Here is a 13,075-nt window from a genome sequence, read left to right on the forward strand (position 1 = left end):
TGCAACCTTGCTTCTTCACCTTGGCCTCTGACCCCTGCTGTCCCTCTTTGCTAGACCTCTGCCATCACCCCACATGGTGGAGGGGGTGGTGTATACCTGTGCCCGCTGGTCGTCGCAGGTCCTTGCCTTGTGGAAGTCTGAGTATCAGTCTGGTGTTTGTGGCCCTCTTGCCTCGTACTCGTCACCCTCTCTACGCTGTCTGATTGGGGAAGGGGACTGAGGCGCCCTGGCCGTGGAATCTGTCATTTCACTCAGGAGAAGGGCCAGGCTGCGCCTTCCATTCTAGCAAGTCATCAAGGCTGTGCCAGCAAACTCCGGAGCCCCCCTTCAGAGTGATTTCCCAGGGCAGCAGCTCGCTTCACACACACGTGCGCACAGGTCTGTGCTCACGGCCGGCACGCCGTCTGAACGAGAGCACGCGTGTTCTCGGGCACATGCAAGCACGCCCTTGGCTGGGTTTGGTTATTGCTTCTGAGCCCTGTTGGTGAACCCGTGATTGGGTCTCCGTTCAAATGAAGGATGACCTCATGTGCCCTTGGCCTCCAGTGGCCTCAGATCCTAGAACACAGACACGGACGGGCCAATTCACTTTCTCTGCGGTGCTGTGGGTAGGGGGCAGCCTCCCCTAAACACTACTGAGAATACAGCTCATACTCAATAGTGATTTGTAACTTCCCAAATGATTTCACATTGGTCATCTCATTTAATCAATAAACCCTTGTAATTCCAAAGCTTTATTGATGATTTGCAGATGAAGAAATTGAGGCACAAGGGGGTTGCATGTCCAGGCATCCTGGGTCCAGTCAGACAGCAGCCCAGCCTCACCCCTGCCTGAGACCTGCTCCCTGGGTGTCAGTGGCCCTTTTCGGGGTCGGGGCAGTGCCGCCGTTCTCTCTCTCCTGGTCCAAGCTCCCTGCAGGCTGCCTCTGGGGGGCACTCTCCCACCTCCGTGCTGGGCTGGGTGGAAACTAGGACTCTTCCTCCTGGCCTTCCAGCCCATACTGGGCATCTGGGCTTAAGTCACCCCCCTTGGCCCTGCCCATCAGAGTGGGTGTGGCCATGTATTTTATTAGCCAAACCAGGGCCTTCCAGACTGTTGCTGAGGTGAGAAAACAACAGAAGTCAATGGATCAGCAAGAGGCACGTTCAGGGACTGGTCTGGGCACCGTGGGCAGCGGTCCCCTTAACTGGAGCCCACTGTCACCCAGTATGTGGCACCCAGTTATGGGGATGAATGTCAAGTGTAAACCGAGTGCTTCTCCCCTCTGCCTACTCCCCAAATCGGTCTTCATTCCTGCCAAGGCCGCCCAAAGCACAAACCGACACGCTTGGTTGTGCGGGGAGCAAATCCAGAGCAGCTTCTCTGCCCTCTGCGTTACGAGCTCTGGGAGCACCGGGGTTCTCACTGCTGCCGGGAACACCTCCCCATACCCTCTGCCTGCCCTGGCCTCGCCTCGCCTCCTTGGGGACAGGGGAGCAGAACTGGCCACGTGTATTACCCTAGCACAGGTCAAGGCCACACCAGGATACTGTCCTGCCTTGGGTGGCACATACGGTGACAGCAAAATGCTCTCCCGCCTTTCGGCTCAGCTTGCTGCAGTACTTGCTCTGTGAGAGGTATGGGGCAGCTCAGGACACGAGGTGGGGCCTTGCCTCCACGTGGCACACACCCACGGGGTCAAGCCACCACAGGCACCTATGTGGCTGAGTGGGAGTGAGGGGAGTAGGAGTGGAGAGCTCAGCAGAATCTGATACAAGACCGAGAGCAGGGGCTAGTGGGGCAGGACAGGCAAATCGACAGTTGCTAGTGGAACGATGGTGTCAAGACCCACACAGGCTGCTGTACGACCCTCCTTTTCTGCCAGGCTGTCTGGCAGGTGCAGTCGGGGGAGCCTGCTCACTGCTGAGGCTGAGGTTAGGGAACAGTCCAGAACCCAGAAAGACTGTAGTACCCTAGCCTCCTGGGCTCTGGCTGCCGGGAGGGCACGGCCCTCATCTCATTGGCCCTCGACTATAGAGGAGGCCCAGGGAGGATGAGACAAGCCCAACGTCAGGGTAGGTGGGTGCCAACCACGGTTGCCATGAGGGTCCATAGCATGGAGCTGGGAACAGGACATAACGGCACCCACTAGACCCCTGCAGATGTGACAGGGCACGTGACCAGGGCGTGGGGACCGGAACCAAGCAGGTCAGGTAACCCGATGGGTCTGGCCCAGTGACTGAGGGTCCATGGCAAGGGTGGGCTGGGAAAGCCATGCAGAGCCTCTTGGACTGCCGGTGAGGCTGGGATTCAGACACCTTGTGGAGAAGGTGTGAGCAGCCAATGTCAATCTGTCCCCTTAGTACTGTCCTTCCTGCCCTCATATTGTGCAGGCCGCTCTCTGCCTCAGTTTCCCTTGGTGCTGATGTCTGTGCAGTTCTGGGTGAGGGTGCTAACTAGGTGAGGCCATCCTGAGCCCTGTGCCCTCAGCCTGCCCTTTCTGCTTTGAAGGCTTTCCTGGCCATGCTCTTCCCCAGGCCTGAGTACTCAGTGTCCATGAAGCCAAGGTCCAGCCCTGGAAACTTCTGTGTGCTTGTTGGTTTTCATGTTTGTCTCCAGCTCCTGGGCCATGGGTTCCTCTGGGGGCACCAGGTCTTACTTACCTCTCGGTCCCACCACAGGGTCCAGGCCCTGACACACAGCAGAAGCTGCACCAATATCCCTGTGACTCAGTTTCCTTATCTGTAACTCTTACTGGGCTATTTTTGGAATCAACTGAGGGAATCCATGGAAAACATCTAGCATGGGGTCTGCAAACAACGAGTACTAAAAAAGATAGTGTAAAGAAAATAGTAATTACAACCACTACCACCTTGTTTTAAGATTCAGCTGAACCCAAGAGCCTAAAGGAGAAGGGGAAGAGAGAGGCGGGATCTCAGTTCCTTCCTCGTAGGTCAGCACTAATCGGCCTCTGGGGCAGCTTTTCTAGCAGATTCCTCCCCCAAGGATGAGGCTGTGCTGAGACTGGACCCCACAGAAGGCAGGCACATGGGCACACAGCAGGATGATAAACAGAGCTGCCTGTGTCCTGTGGCCTGGAGAAGGCAGACTTGCCACAGTGGGGAGGCCATGCCTTGGAAACCTGGCACTCTGGCCCTGGCTGCCCGAGCCCTGTTCTAACCTCCGGGCTGGGCTGACCTCTCTCGCAGGCACTTTGTAGTTTACCAAGCTGTTTCACACACAGTTGCCCACCACCGCCTCTCGGCCATAGCTCCCTTAGGAAGGCACTGCTTTCCTTGTTCCTGTTTTACAGATCTGAAGCCAAGCGCAAAAGTGAAAGGCTGTGCTATGAGTAGACAGCTGGGCCTGCCCCAGTGTTGGGACACTTCCCTGTGCTGTCCCCCAACATCAGCCATGTTTCTGCCCAACCCTCTGAGACACGCGCTCAGGGAAGGACTGGGGATTTCAGAAGGTCAGGTGCCCCCTCTTCTCTTCTCCTGTCTCCAGAGCTGTCAGAGCATTGAGACTCTTGCAGCCCTGGGGCTGAAAGCTGGCCATCAGCAGGGGGCTAGTGCCGTTGACCCCTGGGCCCTGTCCTTCCCTGCCCTTTCTCCCCTGGAAGAAGGTCAGGTTCCTGGAAAGCTTCATCTCTCACCTCGGAGGCTCTCTTACTTCTGCCTTATCCCTTGGATCCCTCCTGGCATCAGCTCACCCTATTGCCTGGATGAGGAACAGTGAAGGGAAGGTGTTGAAGGCGGGGGGAGGTGTGCGGAGCCCAGCCTCAGTAGGCCTGGGAGTCTCGAGTGGGCAGTGTGTGCCCCCCCGTGGGCAGGCAGGCATGAATGTGATGAATGGCGGATCCCTAAATCTCAGTCCCCCAGCCGGCAGATTATGCTGACACTATCTCCCTGTTTTACAGGCTGTGTATTATACAGCCAGCGGCGGGGTGGCTACAGACCACGGAAGAGGAGGCTGCACAGTGCAAAGGCACGCGCTAAGCTAGGCTTGCCACATACGCGGGGCTCTCTGGGGTCACCAAGGGCTCCCCCACGGAAGAGCTCTGGGGAGGACGGGACAGATTTCTCTCTCAGGGTCCTGAGAAGGTGGCAGGTGGGGAGGGGTCTGGGACAGGATGTTGGCATCACCTCCCCGGCAGGTACCTCCGCCTGGAATGTTTCTCTCTGCACTGTTCCTCGGTGTGCTGTGCTCCTGCTTGGCCTTCAAGGACTGGGCCAGGTACCCTTCTCCTGGGGGATGCCACACAGGGGTTGGGCACCGAGGATGCTCAGTCAGTACTGGGTAGTGAAGGGAGCAACCCGAGGTCCAAAAAAGCCACCAGTCTCTTCAAACAAAACGGGGCTCCCTCTTCTCTGTGCTCTTATGATGCCTGTCACGTAGGTTAACTCAGAGCACAGAGGTCTCTGCTGGGCCCTTCTGCTGAGACACCCCCCTGAATGGGAAGGTCAAGTGGGGAGAACCACCATTATCAAGCACTTCTTGCTCCGTGGCCTGGCACCAAAGAACCTGTCAACCGGCTGACCAGATAAACAAAATGCAGTGTGCACATGCAATGGAGTATTCTTGGGCCTGAGAAAGAAGGAAATCCTGAGCGGTGCTGCAATCTGGAAGAGCCTCGAGCACACGACGCTAAGTGAAAGACGCCAGTCACAAAAGGACGCGCGCTGTACGGCGCCATTTACATGCGGTATCTACAGCAAACTCAGAAACAGAAGGCAGAACAGTGGTTACCTGGGGCTCAGGGAAGGAGAAGTGGAGAGCTGCTATTTAATGAATCTACTTTCCAATTTGCAAGATGAAAAAGTTATGGGGACAGGTGGTTTCATGACAACGGGAACGTACTTCATAGCACTGAACACCGAAAAATGGTGAAGACAGTCAATTTGATGTGGTGTGTGTTTCGTTCTGCTTTACGGCACACGCCAAAAAGAACCGGCTGTCCAGAAGGTCTGGTTAGACCTGCCAACAGTGACACATCCCTTAGGGCCTGCACCCTACGCGGGGTGAGGGCACGGCAGGTCAGAGGGCTTTCCTGGCAGCAGGGCTGGAGTGGGCCCCTGTGTGTAGTCCCAAGTGGGGTCTGCTGGCTGTCACAGGGGAGGTTCCAGATGAGCTGCTGGGAGTGAGCAAGATACGCCGGGGGAGTGTGTGCACACACGGATGCATACACACACTCACACACACACACACACTGTGGCAGCCTGCTGTGTCGCCCAGGCAGGGGGCCCGGGGAGGGGCAGAGACAGAGAAGCTGGACATTTGTTTCCAGAGAGAGAGAGACTGATGAGTGGGAGAAGTTAGTATTGACAGGTGATGAGTTAGGCTGGTAATACTTCAGTGTAAGTTCAGAAACTGCTGGAAAAGGAAAGTAACGTGCCCAGAGGACGTACGTCCACGTAAGCAGGCTGGGGCATGAGCAAACTGTTGCAAAGATCCTGGAGCCCTGGGGGCAGTGCTGGCCACTCCTCTGGGACGCGGGCTTGTCCTTCCTGGTCTGTGCTCCGTGCATGAAGGGGGTAGAGGAGAAGCGAGCACAAGGTGCTGAGTGGGAGAAATAAATATACGCCCAGGATGGCCACAGGGAAGAGGCGTCTCCTCGAAGACCCTTGTGTGGCCCGCTCACCCTGGCTGCATTCTACCAACTACGCCTTCCGGGGGACAGGGTGCTAACATCCCTAGCAGTCAGCAGTTACATATCTCTAAGGGCATCAAGATGCTGGTGATGGGGGAGGTGGGCTGAGAAGGATGCCCGGATTTCCTCAGGCTTCAGAAGACACCCCCTAGGAAACCCCCAATCAGCCAGTAGGGACTCAGAGGGCTTTAGACCTGGGCTGAGCTGGAACGAGGTGGCCCCAGAACCTTCGTGTCAAGCTATAGAGGTTCCCTGATGGCTCCCTCAGCCTGAGGATCTCCAGGCTGAACTTACTCCTCTTGGTCCGCGTGTCCGTGGACCTGCACTAGCACGTTAATGATTCACTGATTTAAGTTTTCTATGTATCTTTAATGTGTTGCCTGTGGCCTGAAGGATCTGAGCTTCCCTGGGGTCCTGTCAGAGAGAGTTTAGGTTGGTCCATTCAGGTCAGTTGTCAGAGGAGCGAAGACTTGTCCCAGCCTGGATGAAAGGGGCCCTGGGGTGTCAAGTGTCAGACTCTTCCCCTGCACCTGGGTGAGGCTGTTCCTGCTGCCCTACTATGCATCTCTGTCCCGCCAAAAGGACAGACAGCCTGACAAAGAGGGAGCAGCAAGGAGCTGGGAGACTTAGGTCATAGTCTAGGACAAGGTACTACCACGCTGTGTGACCTGAGAGAAGCCTGGAACCTCTCTGGGCATTGGTTTTCTTATCTATAAAAAGAAAGAAGCAACCCAGAGTCACAGAATCCAAATTCCATGCAAAGCCTTATAGGCCAGATCGTCTTCAGCGTTCATCCGACAGTTTGTGGCAACAGATGGCAAACTCTTGCTCCTCAGACCCATTTCCTTTACCAAGGTCAGTGGTATAGTTCAGGTGGGGCAATGATCACGTGGTTCACGCTCCTCATATTTTAGACGAGGAAGATTCTGTCACTAAGAGCTGCTGACGCAGCTGTGACTGGTCACTGGGTCAGCCAGTTGATCGCTACATCCTGTCCAGCCAAGGGCCTTTCTCCCTCCCGGCCTCTTCCCGCTGCTGAGCTCAGGGCAGCAGCCTCCTGGCTTTCCTTCCCTCAGGACCAGGGAGGGGGTGAGCCCAGGCAACAGCCCCTCAAGTCTGCTCCATCCCCACTCAACAAGATGCTGGAAGCAACTCGGACCTCATTTGCCCTTTTAGTTTGAACTTATGGGGGCTCAGGAAATGCTTTTTGGTGAAAGTGGTTCCAATAAAAAGAGAATTTAAATTCCAAAAATTTAGCCCCGTCCAAAAATGTTAGCCCCTGTTTATCTGGAAGTATCGTGGGAAAGGAAGACATTCCTCATCTCATTGCATCTCACCAGGGGAGTGGTGCAGGGGTTACTATCTGGCACATTCCCATCACAGGTGAGGTAACAGGTTCAGGGAGCAAGGTCACATGCTGATGACTGACAGCCCCAGCACCTGGCATCATGCCTGGTATAAAGTATGTTGTTCATTAAGTGTTTGTTAAGTGGACTGTTAAATAAACGAATGATAGAAATTGCTAGGCAAACACTTACTCTTGCATGTTCTGAGTCATTATCATGACTAACTGTAATGACTCGTTCTCTCCTCATAAACATCCGAGCATTATCCCCATTTTAGAGATGAGAAATCTGAGGCACAGACAGGATAAGGAATGTCCCAAGGCCACACAGTTATTAAGTAGCAAAGCCGTATTGGAGTTGAGCCAGTCTGGCTCCAGAGTCCATGTTCTTAGCCACCTTGTTAAACCATCCATGTTGAGTCTAGAATGGCACTGTCTCTGTGCTGTCCAACATGGCGGCCATTAGCTGCAGGTGGCGACTGAGCTCTCGAAATGTGGCTGGTGTGAAAGGGAGATTGCCCACCACGGGAGGGAAAGCAGCCCACCCCTCACCTAGTGTCGGGCTATGGAGGTTTCTGAATGATGGTCAAATGAATAGCCCAGGGTCTTGAGCCTGAAGAGACTCATGGCCTCAGAGGCCAGACTGCCCAACTGCCTCATAAGGAAAGAAGCGAGATGGAGAGAAGTGAAGGAGGGAGAAGGGACGAGCTCGGCCACACACAGCCAGTCAGGGAGGGGGACTGGCAGAACCAGGCCCCCAACCTCAGATCTGGTCCTGTAGTTCCACTCCATAACCAAGGCCATGCTGTCCTATGTCTGCTCCTTCCAGCCTCTTCCTTTCATAAAGAGATAATAACAGCTCGCAGCCCGCACACATACGAGGAAAGAAGCCCTGCCCATGGCTCTAATACTTTGTGAGATACACAGCCCCGTGGGCAAGGTTTATCCCTAAATCCAGTCAACTCTTGGTGATCCAGACTCAAACTCTCCACTTTTGGGCTTACTGGTGGCAAAGCCGTAATCCCTGCCAGGCACTTGGCTGGGAGGCTGCCTGCCCTGCTGTCAGCTGGTGTGCGCAGGGAGCATAGACTCATTTTAATATTGGCTGGAGCTGAACCTCATTAGAAAAGTAAATTTGCTGGAGCTGCAAAAAAAAAAAAAAAAAAAAAAGCAACCCACATAACCCTTCCAAAAGCTAAATAAAAACTCCTGATTTTGGATTATTTGATGCCTTATGTTCCCAGCACTGGCCCAGAGCCTGGAACACAGTAGGTGCTCAGTCAACGTCTGTGGAAGTGAAAGGAATTTTGAGTGATATCTGTCCACCTCGCCATCTTTCAGCATGGATAATAAGAGGTCACAGAGCTAGAGTTCTTGTAAGTTGCATAAATTGTTTTAGGCAATCATTGGCTGATGAATTGGAACCATTACACTGACCACTAATTAGACATGGAAACACTGTAGCTGCCGTGGTTCCAAGGAGACCTGAGCGTGTCCCTGCAACGGAGGCACATCCCAGGTGGGCCTGGGGAAGGCCCAGAGTCTGGAGGAGTGGCAAAGCAGATGGGGCGGGGTGGAGTGGCGTGGGAGACGGAGAGACTGTAACCATCCCAGGGTAATTGGTTCCAGGGTTGGCCAGAGAATTGTTACTCCAAATTCTAGAGCCATCCAGATCCTGGAAGAATGTGGGGGAGGGTATATAAAATAAGTACATAAATTAACATTCATCTGGCACTTCACCTAAAAACAGCCTGGTGAGACGAGGCTTCCTCAGTTTAGGTTTTTAGGAAACTAGGGCTTAGAGGGTTCCATTTTCCCGCAAATCCACTCAAATGGTCACGGAGGGCCCCCCAGGCCTGCCTGAGATCCTGTGCTCTGCACTGCTCTGCTTCCATGCCCCCCAGGGCTCTTCGGCAGGGTCTCCAAAGGTCTTGTCTGGAGGCCTGGGGAGTCATGAAAGAGGTTTTTCTTTTCCTTCTCCCCAGAGCCAGTCTCTCCAGGGTCCACACCCTTCCCCGCCCCACTGCATCCCAGGACTAGGAGGGGTAGTGGGGCAGGGGCCAGGAGATGCGGGAAGCCCTCGGCACTGGGGGAGGAGCCTTGGCAAGAAGGCCTTCCTGAAAACCCCTGATCCAACAGCCAGCCCTCCTCTGCCTTCGGGCATCCCTCTGAACCCTTCCCCGTATTCATCAGGGGCATGGAAAGGGCCTTCCTCAGGGGACTGTCCGGGCTCCCCTGAGGACCCCCCTCCCCCGCCCCGTGGATGACTGCTGATACTGTGGAGCTTGGGAGGGCCCTGGACTGGCCCCAACAGCACTGCTGGGCAAGCCAGACCTCTGCCTCTGGGCCCCCCGCCCCATCGTTCTGTGAGCGTGCTTCTGTGTCTTTGTCTGTTGTCTCAGGCTGGCTCCACTGCCTGCCTCAGACTCTCGTATTCCTTCTCCTCCTGAGCCATGCCTCGCTTCTCTTCCAGTGTCAGCAGACGGGAGCTCTCAGGCATCTCTGTGCCTGCTCATTCCTCTTTCCTAGCCAAACTGAACCACCGTGCTCCGCTATCCTCGAGCCTGACTCCCAATCAGCTCACCCTCCTGCCCTTCTCACACTTGCAAAGCTCCTTCCCTGCCTCCTCACCTTATGCTTCACAAGAAGTGCAGTGACTTGTTCCCCTCACCCCTCAAAAACTACTGTGGGTAAATCCAGGGAACTGAGGTATCCCTGCCCCCTCCCGTCTTCCTCTGGAGCCCCTGGTCGCTGCTGCAGGCTCCAGTCCTGTCGCTGGAGCTGTCCCACCTCGGTGATTTAGCTGCCCCATGCTTCAGGTGGACCAGTTAGTGCCTGTTCACCCAGAAACCTACATGCATATATTCAATCCAGCACACATGAACTTCCAACATGCCTGAAAATAGAGTGATTTCCAAGCAGCTAGGATCAGGTAGAGAAATGGGCACAGCAAGCCACTTGGTTCCTGTGCTGAATGGGGCACAAATTCATTAACCCTCCCTGTTCCATTAACCCTGGCAAGCTTTCTTGTTCCCACCAAAAGGGGCAGAGGGAAATGGCATGTAACTCCAGAGCCTCTGGGTGTGCTGGGCATGGACTTGGCAGAGTGGACAGTTTCTCTGAGGGTCTCATGGGTTGGGTCTTCATTCCATATGAAGGAAGGGGGAACTTGTTGTTTGGTCCAGTAAGGCCAATAATGGTCACCAGTTAAGCAAGTTCTGGGAGGAAATGTCTCAATCTCTGTGGTAGGGAGACATGAGGCACAGAAGACAAATCTTAGAAAACCCTAGAGCATCGGTCCTGTGAAGCCACGCGCCCTCACAACCCCAGTAACTTAAGACACTGTGTGTCTCCCATGTCCACATAAACACATAATAACCTCACACTGCTATGCACTAGGACATTCACCCCCAATCCTTTTACAGTGTATGCCACGGAACCCAACCGGGTCCCAATGCATCCTCCATCCAGACTGGTACCCAGGCAGATAGAGCTGCCCCACCAGCATAAGGCTAGCAACTGTCAGCAGAGGTCCCCTTCAGAGTCCTGTGAATTGGAAACCCCTGGAATCCTTTAGCTCCAGCTTCTACAAGAATTCATCCAAATAGTTCATGGCTGACAGTAGGCCTGGCTGGGTGGAGGCAGGGGAAGGGGAGACTAGTCAAGACTGTTTGTTTATGTATTCATACCTGTGTGGGGGAGGGGGTGTCTCTTGACCTTAGCTGCCTGGTACCAGGCTGTCACCTCCTTTCTCTGGCACTGTTAGATCCTGTGGCTTCCTCCTTAGTTCTTCTTGCCTCACCTCTCAGCTTCCTTTTCTGAAGTATGCTCTGACTTCAGAGGGCAGGACCTCAGGTGCACAGGGGGTGGGTGGTGAACTTGGTCAGGCCTCCTTCCTGGCTACACTGACGGGCCCAAGGGCCCGCCACCCTTGCCATCTCACAGCCCCTCCCGACTCCCCAGTGGAGCGGTAGAGGCTGGGTGCCCTGAAGAGAGTTAACTTGCCAGTGCCTGCAGCTTCAGAGCGACTAGGAATGACTGCTGGGGAGCTGGGGTGCGGCGGGTGTGCTGGCCCCTGACTCCTCCGGGCGACCAGGAACCACCTGCTGAGGTGGAAAGGGGCCCAAGAGCTAAGAGCCCGGGCCAGTTGGTGGAAGCTGCCGAGAACCAGTTCTCCCCCAAGGCCGGCCGGAGGAGGGCAGGCATCGCTCGGGTTTTGTTTCGCAGCCCCTCGGCGGCAGCGCCTCCCAGCCCCGGCCCGGTTCCCGGCCCCTTTCCAGCTGCCCCCGCTGCGCGCGCGCGCACACACACACACACGCACACAGACACACACACACACACACACACAGACACACACACTCGCACCCGGGAGGACATGGCGTGGGTACTGATGGGGATGCATAAAGGGACTCTGTGCGCCGCGGCGGCGCGCGGGGGACGCGGGGGCACTGACCTGCGGCGGCGAGTCCGGATCGTCCCCGGCGCGGTCCATGGCGGGCGGCCGCCCCTACGCGCCGGCCCCGGCGCCCCTCGGCTGCTGCCCTGGGCCGCGCGCACCTCCCTCCCCGGGGGCTCTCGCGCTCCGGGCCCCCGGGGGCCACTTCATAGCCGCGGGTCCGCGCGCCCGCCCGCCGCCCCGGCCCGGCTCCTTCTGGGTTCAGAGAGGCGGCAGCCGGAGCCTGGGAGCGCGCGGGAGGGCGCAGGCAGGGAGACAGGGGGCGGGGGAGTAGGGGAGGGGGAGGCACAGGGGAAGGGGTAGGGGAAGCAAGGGGGGCACGCCCGGGGGGCGGCGAGGGGGAGGCGCGGGGCGGCCGAAGCCGAGCCGACCGGGCCGGCGCGGAGTCCCCTCGGCGGCAGCGGATGCGCCGGTGCAGCCGCGGTTCTGACAGCGCCTGCCGCCCCGCCCCCACCCCTCGCTCCCCGCCCCCACTCCCCCCGCCCCCGCCCCCGAGCGCGCGCTAGCTGCCGGCGGGACCCGCGCCTCTAATGGGCGGTACCAACCTCGCCAGCTGAGGCAGGGGGCGCGAGGAGGAGGTGGCGAGCCCCACCCCCCCCCGGGATTGGTATCACCCCCGCACCCCCTACACACAAGCCCTCCCCAGCCTAGGCGGCTCCGGTTTGAGGCGCTGGAGCAGGGGCTGCGGGCGGGGGCTGAGCCACGCCGGGCCTCGGCTCTCTAGAGTTAACGCTCGCCCGGCCCGTTGCCTGCACCCCCATCCCACCCCGCCTCCATCCTGGCTGTTCCTGGCGCCCAGCTTGGCAGCCTTTCTCAAAGGGTGATTGTTTCCGGGCTGGGCAGTTGGGGGGCGGTTCTCTGGGACGGGGAGGCAGAGCTGGGGAGCGGGGAGGGTGCGGCTCCCTCCTTGGCTTCAGGCACCCAGGAGTGGGAGATAGCTCGTGGGGGTGGGTGGTACCGGCCGGGATACAGAGCTGCCTATGTGGGGTAGAGATGGGGGGGTCCTCGGGCACCGGCCAACAGAACGGCCCCACCTGTCGGCACTGCTGCCTTGTCAAAGGGCATGTCCAGCGGCTGAGTGTTAGCCTCCACTCCCTCTCCCACAGTGCTCTGGACATTCCAAAGAGAAAGCAGGGAGGCAATCCGTGGGGTAGAGAGGGAGCCTGGAAGGAACAAGAAGGAGCAGAGATGGAGAGAAGGGGGCTGGTAGGCTATCCAGTAATTTCCCAGGGCTCCTTGGGCAAAGAAGCCCCTGCATATTTCCTGCCTGTGTGTCCTGGGTGGGCTGGGGTGTGTGTGACCAGGGAGTCCTTGTGTAGGCACATGAGAGTGCCTGTATGCATGGGGTACAGATACAGCCACGGCAGGTAGCTGTGATACTTCCAATGCTCTGGTGTCAAGTTCCCAGAGACTTAGAAGCTATCCTCATACATGTTTTAAGGGTTTGTACCCCCAGGCTTGTCCTTTTTCTGGACACCTGTAGTCAGGGCCACCCGGTGTTCTCTTCACAGCCCCAGGAGAGGTCAGCTCCTGTAGCTGGGGTTCTGGTCATAGCAGGGCCAGAGGATGTCAATGTTTTTTTAGAAGCTCAAACTCTCTCATAAGGTCTGATGCCTTCTTCCTTCCACCAACTCTGGACCCACT

This window comes from Ursus arctos, unplaced genomic scaffold, assembly GCF_023065955.2.
Source record: "Ursus arctos isolate Adak ecotype North America unplaced genomic scaffold, UrsArc2.0 scaffold_22, whole genome shotgun sequence".
In the NCBI taxonomy this organism is placed as follows: Eukaryota; Metazoa; Chordata; class Mammalia; order Carnivora; family Ursidae; genus Ursus; species Ursus arctos.